Below are 10525 nucleotides of genomic sequence, written 5' to 3' on the forward strand. Positions count from 1 at the left end.
TGGCAGGAGGCAGGTGGAGCTCCTACCCCAGAAGAAAGAAGGCAGGAGATTGTTGCTCATGGGGTTCACCTCGTCCTGTACCCCTTCCCTGCTGGGCTGGCTTTAGTATCAGGAGGCCTTCTATGAACCACCTCACCCAGGAGGTGTTGACATGCCTACTCTGTAGTGCAGCCTGGTGGAGACAGGCCACTCTGCCCTAGATTTGGGAAGGAGGCCATATGGAGAGAGAAGGAAGCTTAGGCCCTTGAAGCAGCGGAGCTCCTAGCCAGACAAACGGGCTGTGTGGCCGTGAATGTCTCTGTCCTTCCCTGGGCTTCAGCATCTTCATCTGTGAAGTGCATGTGTTGTATTCATTCAGATTCAGAATCAAATATAGCAAGCAGTTCATATGAGCCAGGCACGATGCTAAGATCTCTCATGTCAATGATGTGGTTTAAATCTCCAAACAGACCTCTAGGGAGGTATTATGATCCCCATTTTACAGGCAAGAAAGTAAAGTGGTTGGTACAAAGGTGGCGGGAGCCCTGCATCCCCTTCTGAGGTCATGAGGCAGTTTGGCTGTGACCCCTGGGTCACATACCTGGTGCTCTCAAGTGCTCACCCCATCTAGGCTCCTGTGTTCAGTTTTAGCTGCCTCAAACAAAAGGAGACACTCTGGGCGTTCATATCACATGGTAGACCCACTTTAATGTTACATCTTATCCCTTTGATATATGAATACTTTTTGAACCAGCTGTGGGGTTCGTAGTTTTCCTCCCTGAATGCCATTGTTAGGTTTTGTTCACCACTCCAGACTGGTAGGATTGTCCTGTTTGATAGCTACAGGGTGAAGCGAATTCTTGTGGCCACCCTGACTTTAAAAGGTTTATATTAGAATGATAATCTTTATTGAAGCCGGGCGTGGTGGCGCACGCTTGTAATCCCAGCATTTGGAGGCTGAGACAGGAGTATCGCGGTTCGCAGCCAGCCTCAGCTCCTTAGTGAGGCCCTTTGCAACTCAGTTCAATCCCCAGTGCTACAAACAAAAAAGAGAAAATCTTTATTACAAGTCAGCTTTATTCACAGTGCTCCATACAAAGTTACCAAGCTTTTAAAGAGGAACACATTCTTTGACACAGGGGCAGTGCAACTTCATGAGCACAACATGGCTCATGGATTCAGAGAAGCCTCTGTTCAAATCTCAGCTCTGTCAATTCCTGATGTGGCATTGGGAAAGTTGTCCAACTTCTCTGTGCTTGGGATTTCTCCTCTGAAAAATAGGATGACAGTTATGATTTACTGACTTTATGGAAATTTGGTAAGATATTCCCAGTGGATGGTAGCTTTATGGTCATACACTGACTAATGGAGAGCCTGAAGTTTATACCTGTATTAATAGGCTCGATTTCCCATAACACAGTTCCTGAGGTTATTAACTTATAAAGAGAAAAGGTGTATTTTGGCTCACTTTCTGGAGGTTCCAATTCAAATCAGGTGGCCTCATGGCTTTCTGCCTCAGGCAAGGGCAACCCATCATGGTGGGAATGCATGGTAGACCAGACTGCTCACTTCCTGAGCCAGGAAGTGAAGATAAAGAAGAGGCCAGGGCCCCACAATCCCCTTTGAGGGCATGCTCCCAATGGTCTAAGGGCCTCCCATAAGGCTCTGCCTGCCTGCCTCCTTCCTTCCTTCCTTCCTTTCTTTCTTTCTTTCTTTCTTTCTTTCTTTCTTTCTTTCTTTCTTTCTTTCTTTCTTTGCCAGGGATGGAACCCAGGGGCATCTACCTCCGAGCTATACCCCTAGCCTTATTCTTTCTAATTTTTTTTTTTTATCTACACCCTGGCCATATTTTATTTATTTATTTATTTATTTATTTATTTATTTATTTAGTGGTATTGGAGGTAGAACCCAGAGGCTTTCTACCTTTGGGCTATACTCCCAGACCTATTTTCTATTTTTTTTTTAATTTTATTTTATTGGTGCACTGTATTCATACATCATAGTGGGATACAAACTTTTGTAGACATACATGCACACATCGCCCAGTCAGCCCCCACCCGATCCCCACCCCATTCTCTCCCCATCCCTCCTTCCCATGCTTGGCTTAGTGGTTGACATCTAGTATTATAGCAATTTATCCAAAATTAAAAATGATAATCTCACATAACAGTTTCATTTGTCTGATACCAAGCGTTTGATGATTTAAAGATAGCATTTCAATATTTCTTTTTGCTTTCTTTCTTACTAGAGCATATTTTTTTCTGTTTTTTTAGGTGAAACTATCATATATTTATATATTTATTTTTCAGAAAAAAATCTATCCTAATATGGAGTATGAATTCTAGATACCCAAAATGATCTTGAAAAAGAACAAAGCTAGCAGATATATATTTTCTGATTTCAAACCATATAAAGCTACAATAATTGAAACAGTGTAGTACTGTTCTAAAGGCAGATATATAGACCATTGGAGTTAAATACAAGCCTAGAGCTAAATTCTTCCCTATATTGTCAAGTTATTTTTGACAAGGTTTCCACGAACATTTGGTGGTGGAAATAATAATCTTTTAACTAAATATTGTTGAAAAATAATAATTACATGGAAAAGAATAAAATTGGACCTTTACCTAATCCCACATACAAGTATTAACTCAAAATAGATAAAAGACCTAAATATAAATCTTAAGACTATAAACTTTTAGGAGAAAATCTGGGTCATAAAACCTCACAACACTGAAATTGGCAGTGATTTCTTGGATATGATTTCAATGGCACAGGCAACAGAAGAATATACAAACTCCCTAAAAAATAAAAAAAATATTGTATATCCAAAGACAATGTAAACAGAGTTAAAAGTTACTAATAGAATTGGATAAAATATTTCCAAATGCTATATCTGAAGGTATATTAATATTCCAACTAGAAATCCTAAAAATTAACAACAATAAAGGCAAACAATACAACTTAGAGATAGGTAAAAGACTAACATAAATAATGAATCTCCACAGATAACCAATCTTAGTTGTCTGTTGGATGGAAACTCTTGTTTCTCTGGTTCTGGTGAGTGTTACCTATTTCTTCTTTGTAGTTAATCTCTTTGAGTATTTTCTCTAGCGCTGGTTTTGAAGACATAAATTCCTTCAGTTTCTGTTTGTCATGGAAGCTTCTTATTTCTCCATCTAATTTGATAGAAAGTTTTGCTGGATAGGAAATTTTGGGCTGGAAGTTGTTTTCTTTCAGAGTTTGGAATATGTTACTCCAAGCCCTTCTGGCTCTCATGACTTGGTTTGGGAAGTCTGGAGTGATTCTAATTGGTTTGCCTCTGAATGTCAGTTGGCCCTTTGTTTTTGTTGCCTTTAAGATTCTCTGCTTGGCTTCCACATTGGTCATTTTGACAATTATATGGCGTGGGGATCCTCTGCTCCGATCCTGTCTAAAGGGAGTTCTATAAGTTTCCTGGATCTGTGTATCAACCTCTTGCTCTATATTTGGAAAATTTTCTGCTATTACTTCTTGAAGAGATTGTTGATCCCTTTGGTATCACTTTCTTTACCCTCCTCTATTCCAATTATTCTTAGGTTAGCTCTCTTAAGATGGGCCCATATTTCTTCAATATCAGATTCCTGCTGTTGGAAATTTTTTTCTAGATTAGAAACTATGCATTCATTTTTGGATTGCTCATCTTCTAAGAGCGAGATTCTGTTCTCCATGTGGTCTAATCGGTTGTTTGTGCTTTGAATTGAGGCCTTTACTTCATTAATTGCATCCTTTATCTCTTTTTGGCTCTCTCTGAGTTCTTTTCGAAGCACCTCTATTATTTCTACAGTTATTTTCCTGATTTGATCTTCTAGAAATCTCTGATTTTCTGTTTTATCAGGTTCTGATGTTGTGGGGTTGTGCACATTCATTACTCCAGTGTTATTCCTCTTTCCCATGATTTCGGAGGTTTGTGCCTTCTCTGGGTTCTTCCCTTGGGTCACTATGGCTTCACTTAAGGTGCTCTGGATCTCGAGTCTGTATTATCTCAGACCCCACTACTTCTTTACTGTGTTGTATCACAGAGTCTCCGACCCAGAGAGTCGATAGAGGCTGCTTTAAACTATGGGGGGTGCCAGGTTGCACATTCTCCTATGGTGTGATATCTCTGCCACCACCACTCCCTCACTGGGTCAAGTCCCAGGAGGCACAATACTGCGATTTCTCCTCTGTGGCCCGCAATTTGACTCACTGTTCTTGAGTACGCAGATGTAGCTGTACTGGACTCAGTGAATTCACTGCTGCTGCCGTCGCCGCCGGTGGCAATATGGCGCCTCTGCCACGCCCTCGGCCATGAGGCTGGCGTATTTTTTCTTCTCTGGTTTTGTTTTCCACTCTGAATCCCTGCAGCGTGTGCTGAGCTCAGCCACTGGGAGCTTTAAATGCTGTCTGCGCCGAAAGATCCCGCCTGGCTGTTCCGCAGCGGCTCACCTGGCTTGCTGTAGCCGTCCGTTGAATTCGCCGCTGCCGCCGGCAGTATGGCGCTGCTGCCGCGTCCTCGGGCGCGTGTGTCTCTCTGTGGCCCTGAGCTCTGTTATCAGTCCGCTTTCTCTCTGGAGCCTGGTGGTTTTTTTTGTTTTTCTGGTGATGGTGTTTTCTGGCTATGAAAGGCGCTCTTTTTGTGGTAATGGAGATTGGTTGTTAGCGGGACTCTTAAGCCCCGCTTTTCTCGGTCGCCATCTTCCTATTCTTTCTAATTTTGAAGCAGGGTCTCACTCAGTTGTGAAGGGCCTCACTTAATAGCTGAGGGTGTCCATGAACTGCGATCCTCGGGTCTTAGCCTCCTGAATGCTGGGATTACAAGCATGCGCCACCACGCCCGGCTCCGGCTCTAGCTTCTAAAGGTCCACAGCATCTCCTAACGTTGCCATGATGGGCACCAAGCCTTTACCTCGATAGACCCATAATGGATGTTTAGCATCCAAAACATAGCAATATGCAATGTCAGCTGAAACCCACAACCCACCGTAGGGAGACAATGGCTAGAAGTGCTAGGGACGGGTGGTTCTGGAGTTTGGAGTATGTGTAATTCATTCTAGGCATTTCAAGGCATTGGCCATAGGAATGAAGAGTGGTCTCTCTTGTTCGGCTCAGCAACCTTCAACTTTATTTATTAAACCCGCTTTCTGTTTAATCTTTCTTTTTGTGGTGACACAGCAAAACACCATCATTTTCTAATACCATACAGTGCCAAGATCTTGGAGGATTTCAGGACAGATCCTAATAGCCAGCAATCTCTGCATTATAACAGTCAGATGCAAGAATCCTTGAAAGGCACACAATGCTCTGGAGCCAGGGACTGAAGCGATTTTTCTCTAAACATTTATTACAAATACGAGTATTATTTGTATTCAGTACAGACTGAAGAGAGACTAAGCAGTTGGTCCTTTTTATTGCAGTTGAAATCGGGCCCGACCTGGCAGTTCTTTTCAACATCATGCACTGAATAAAGTGAGGGGAGGTGTGGTAGCTTCAGTTTGCAGCATGGGGGTGTTGGGTGTGGGGATGCATCTGCCTGCACAGGCCAGGCACATGGCTGTCCGGGAGCCAAGCAGGCTGCAGGCATACCTCACTCTGAATGGATGGTGGGGGTGATATTGAGAATAAGGAATGCCTCGTGAAGGTTTATTTTTCACTAAATAAGAGGTCTTTGAGGTCAAGCACAATTGTCAGAAACTCAGTTCCAAGCTGCTTGCATAAAAAAAGAGAATTTGTCAGCTCTAAAGACTAGAAAGCCCATGGTTCTTGCTTCATGCATGTCTTGATCTAGGTATGTCTTAGATTGGATTCTCTTAGGAGCAGAGTTTGCATAGGAATTCTTGTGCAAGTGATCTTCTGGGGGGGACACTTTCAGGAGGAACTTCAAGGGTATAAATCAGAAGCCAGATGTGGAAGGAGGAGAAGTCTATAGCTTCTGCCTGATCCTATGGGAAGCTCTCACAGAGGCATGCCACTCTAGAGCAAGAAGCTGGGCCCATGCTGGGCGGGCATTGGCTTGGGTCTGCCTCCAAAATACATAATCTTCTAGGAATCTAAGGCAAAGTGGTTATTATGGCTGGGACGAGACTTTAAAGAAGGTACAACCGTGAGCCGTTAGCAGTCAACAAGTACAGTCAACACTTGCAGAAGGGTTTCCCCTTGGTGGGGAAATGGTGAGGAGCCAACCTTGTCTACATCAAGGGGTTCAAGCAACAGCTCACAGTTCTCCCTCCCTCCCTCCCTCTCTTTCTCCCTCCCTCTCTCCCTCCCTCCCTTTCTTTCTCACTCTTGCTCTCGCTCTCTCACACTGGAGATTGTGTCCAGGGACATGCTACCTCCAAGCTACACTCTCCCCAAGCCATTTTTATTTTTTATTTTGAAACAGGGTCTAAACTGGGTTGTTGAGAGTCTCATTAAGTTTCTGAGGCTGGCTTAGAATCTATGATCCTTCTGTCTCAGCCTCCCAAACAGTGAGACTACAGGTATGTGCCAACACTGCTGACTAATTTCTGAGGTCTGCTTCTTGACTCCATTCTAGATAAAGCAGGAACAAGATGACCATGGAAGATCCTAAACTTAAGTTATTCATGCAGTTCATGGAAGAAAAGAGATCTGACATCTCTGGGTGCCTACATTTTAAGTTTCCAAGATTAGCCCCCAACACTTTCATTTTACTCCTCTTGGGGAACATGTGGTAAGCTTGGTTCTAATTTTACCTTATGGATAATGTTCCCCATAATGGGTGGTTTCCAGGAGAAGAGGGAGGGGTGCTGAGTAGGCAAGAAATGGCAGTTAGCTAGAGCTGGGCTCTGAGCTCCTGCTTTAAAAAAGGAGGGCCCTCTGGAGTGAGACAGCAGGATGCTGAGGAGCACCATACACAGGGTGCTGAGGAGCACCATACATTTGTGGAGCAGGCCTGGGTGGAGCTGATGGGAGGAGGCACATTGGTAGAGAGAAGATGGAGAGGACTGAGGTGGGAAGGCCTCTGGGACAAACCAAAGAGTGCACCAACATCCCAAGCCTTCGAGGTTTGGTTAGAGGTTCTTCTAATTCTGCTGCGTGGTCTTCCTCTTACACCATTCCTCCCTCAAGGCTCTGGTCTCAAGCCAATAGTAAGGCTAGTGATTGTGGGCTCAAACCCACTCAATGCCAACACCAAAGGGGTCCATTCTTTTTTTCCCCCCTCTCATCCCATTTATTAGAGAAACAGTAAGAAAAGGTACAATGTGGGAAAAACCAACCATCCTTCACGTCAGGCTGAACACAGCACAGTGATTTACCCCCTTCACCCCACTCCCACCCAAGCCCCATATTCCCATCCACATCGGGTTTTTATTTTTATTTTTTTTTTTTTGTGGTACTGGGGGTGGAACCCAGGGGTTTCTACCTCTGGGCTATAGTCCCAGACCTATTTTATATTTTATTTGGAAACAGGGTCTCACTAAGTTGCTGAGAGCCTCACTAAGTAGCTGAGGCTGGCTTTGAACCCATGAGATTCTCCTGTCTCAGCCTCCCAAGCGCAGGGATTACAAGCGTGCGCCATCATGTCCGGCTTTCCATATTGGTTTAAATTTTGAGGTTCTTTGATTGGGAGTACCAGTGGAGAAGGAAGCTGGATGAGCAGAGGAGCCTTAAGTCTGGCCTCTAAGTCCCAGGAGAATGTAGCTGCAGGCCCAGTCAAGTGGAAACTGATTTGGTGGGTGCATGAAGTGGTTGCCCGCCTCCCTGTTCTGTGTTCAAGCCCCCAGGGAAGAGTCTGGCAGTAAAAGATGACTAGGTCCAAGCTGCCCAGGTCAGAGCTACCAAAGCGTGGTCCATTCACCAATGCAACATCTCTCGAGAGCAGTGAGCTGATTCTCAGTGAGGAGCAGGGGATTACACGTGAATTGGGACCTGCAGGCCAAGTATCCCTGAGGAAAAGTCCACAAGAACAATTCAATAAACTAGTAAGAAAATAGGGGCAGAAAACCATGGGACAAACACATAGCAGGTTTCAAAAGGCCAGAGATACTTTCTCTTGAGTCCATGATCATTCTCACCTGCCATGGTCCTTACCCCACAAATAACATTTCCCCTTCAGTCCAGAAAGAAGCAGAAGAAAAAGATGGCCCTTTGGAACTTGAGCCCCAATTGTGTTCTTCAGACAGTAGATAGAACTGTATCAACCCTTTTACCTAAGAGGAAGTTCCTACCTACTCAGAACCAGTGCTTGGAAAACAAGGTGGTCCTAGAGGGAAAGTTTTGCTTAAGGGGGTAACATTCCATCTGGGTACATGGCCGCCATTGGACCCCCGGTCTGGGGAAAGCAGCTGGGTTTGTGCCAGGGAGGTTTCCCACTCTAGGAAATGGGATGATACTTTTGCCTGCAGGGCCGTTCATCCTTGGAAAGGAAGCTGGATTTAGACCCAGGGTACCAGTTGGCCTGGCAAAAGGAGCTGGGTTGATACCCACAGGGCCTGCTGGAGAAGAACCCAGGTGCCCAGCAGCTGACCTGGGAAAACCAACCTGACCTGGGCCTAGTGGACCAGATGATCTTGGGAAGGCAGCTAAACTTGGACCCTGAAGGCTAGTGGCCCTTGAGAAGTTAGATGGGTTGGGCCCTAGTGGCCCAGAGGCTCTTGGGAAAATTGCCGGACTTGAGCTCTGGAGGCCAGCAGACCTTTAGAAGGTCCCTGGGTTTGAAGCCAATGTTCCAGTTGACTGAGAGAAGGCAGTTGGGTTCAGTCCTCCTGAACCTGCCCCCCTTGGAAAGGGGTTGGCATTTACCCCCATGGGGCTACCTGGCCTTGAGAAATGATCTGAATTAGGGCCTATGGGGCCAGGGGCCTGTGACATGGGAGATGGATTTGGCCCTGAAAGGCCAATTCCACGAGAGCCAGGACCCATATTTGGACCTATAGGGCCAGGTACTCTTGCCATGGAGGATGGGTTTGTGCCCATATTTGCAGAAGCCTGTGAGAAAGAAGCTGAATTTGCTCCTAAAAGGCCTGCTGCTCTTAGAATGGGGGCAAGATTTAGGCCTTGAGGTCCAGGCATTCTTAAGACCAGATCCTGTGCCCAAGAGGCCACCTGCTCTGGTGTCCAGATTTGGGCCTGGGCCCAGGCCTCCTGCCCTAGAGTTTGGCCCAAGACCTGGACCCATGCCAGTTGTTCATGGTTTTGGCCTAATACCTGGGCCTGGAAACATACCTGACCTAGGGGCAGCGTTTGTACCTAAGAAGCCTGACCTCAGGCTGGGACTTGGTCCAGGGCCCAAGCCAACTGGCCTGGGATTGGGAGGACCATTCCCAGAGGGTAACAAGACACCTGTTCTCAGGTTGGGTCCAGATCCAGGGCCCATGGAGCCACCACTTCTGGGGTCAGGACTTGCTCCCAGGAGACAACCCGCCCTTGGATTGGACATAGGACCTGGGCCTGGAAGACCTCCTAATCTGGGGTTAAACATAGGCCCTGGGCCTGGAAGACCCCCTGTTCTAGGGTTTAGAGCTGGTCCTGGTCCTGGGCCCAAAAGGCCACCTGGCCTTGGAAAGGAAACTACACCTGTACCAGCAGGATTCATCCCTCTTGGAAAAGAAGTCATGCTTGGGTCACGAGCACCAGTGGGGCAAGGTCCCGGATTTGAAGCCAATGGGCCTGACGAAGCTGGAAAAGAAGATGGGCTCCTTGAAAATGGGGCCAGATTTCCACCAAGAGAACCAGCTGCCATGAGGAAAGGGTCTGAGTTCGCACCCAGTGGGTGGCCTGTGTTCAGAATTGGACCCCCTGTGGTCCCAGGGAACCGTCAAGGTGGCCGCTCTCTAGGGGAAAATCCGGGGTTCTTTCATACTTTCTTGGGGCCGTTGGTGATAATGGGCTTGGGGCGGGTTTTGAAAAGGATCTTGGTTTTGATGAGTGCTGTCACCAGGTACCGGGTGCCAGTGCCGTGGCCAAGCTCATCACAGTCCTGCTCCCCAGGAGCGTGTTGACAAGGACGGCAAAAGGTTTCTCCAGGTGGATGATTTTCCCATACAGGGTGTGATGCCCCACGGTCAGCACAGGGATTCCCTCAGTGGTGTACTGTAGGTCTCCCAGGAGGTTTCCAGCTAATCCGGTGCTGTCGCGAGCCTCAATCCCCCCCCTGTAGCTCCACCGGCACCCGTTCTGCCAGGCCTCCAGCCCCCGTACTGGAAATAACAATTTGCACCATGAGCCTTCCTTCTTTAAGATGCAACTGAGAGTAAACTGCAATGGCGGCCAACAGGCGACAACTGAACCCCCCGCCGCCATCACCGCCGCTGCCGCAAGCACTGCCTGCCCAAAGGGGTCCATTCTGGGGGCAGAATACAGTAACAGTTTCTGGGTCGTGACCTCAAGACTGTGTGAGTGTGTGTGTGTGTGTGTGTGTGTGTGTGTGTTAGTTTTCCCATTGCAGTGACCAAAATACCTGATGATCACAACTGAGGGAAAATTTCCTTGGGCTCAGTTTCAGAGGTTCAGTCCACAGTCAACCCGCTCCAGGGTAGAGACCATGATGACAAGGCATGGTCGAAGG

At 46.6% G+C, this 10525-nt stretch overlaps 2 pseudogenes across 2 annotated transcripts; both read right to left on the reverse strand.

The window, feature by feature from the left end:
* Nucleotides 1-8239: 8239 nt before the first annotated feature.
* LOC308277340 lies at nucleotides 8240-9810 on the reverse strand (annotated as a pseudogene). Its single transcript has 2 exons — nucleotides 9166-9810; nucleotides 8240-9126 (listed from the first exon to the last, which is right to left on the reverse strand). The product of its transcript is annotated as an uncharacterized misc_RNA (transcript).
* Nucleotides 9811-9814: 4 nt separating this feature from the next.
* On the reverse strand, nucleotides 9815-10180 carry LOC308277204 (chromosome transmission fidelity protein 8 homolog; annotated as a pseudogene). Its single transcript has one exon. The product of its transcript is annotated as a chromosome transmission fidelity protein 8 homolog (transcript).
* Nucleotides 10181-10525: the final 345 nt, after the last annotated feature.

Source organism: Muscardinus avellanarius (genome assembly GCF_963383645.1).
Source record: "Muscardinus avellanarius genome assembly, chromosome: 19".
Taxonomy (NCBI): domain Eukaryota; kingdom Metazoa; phylum Chordata; class Mammalia; order Rodentia; family Gliridae; genus Muscardinus; species Muscardinus avellanarius.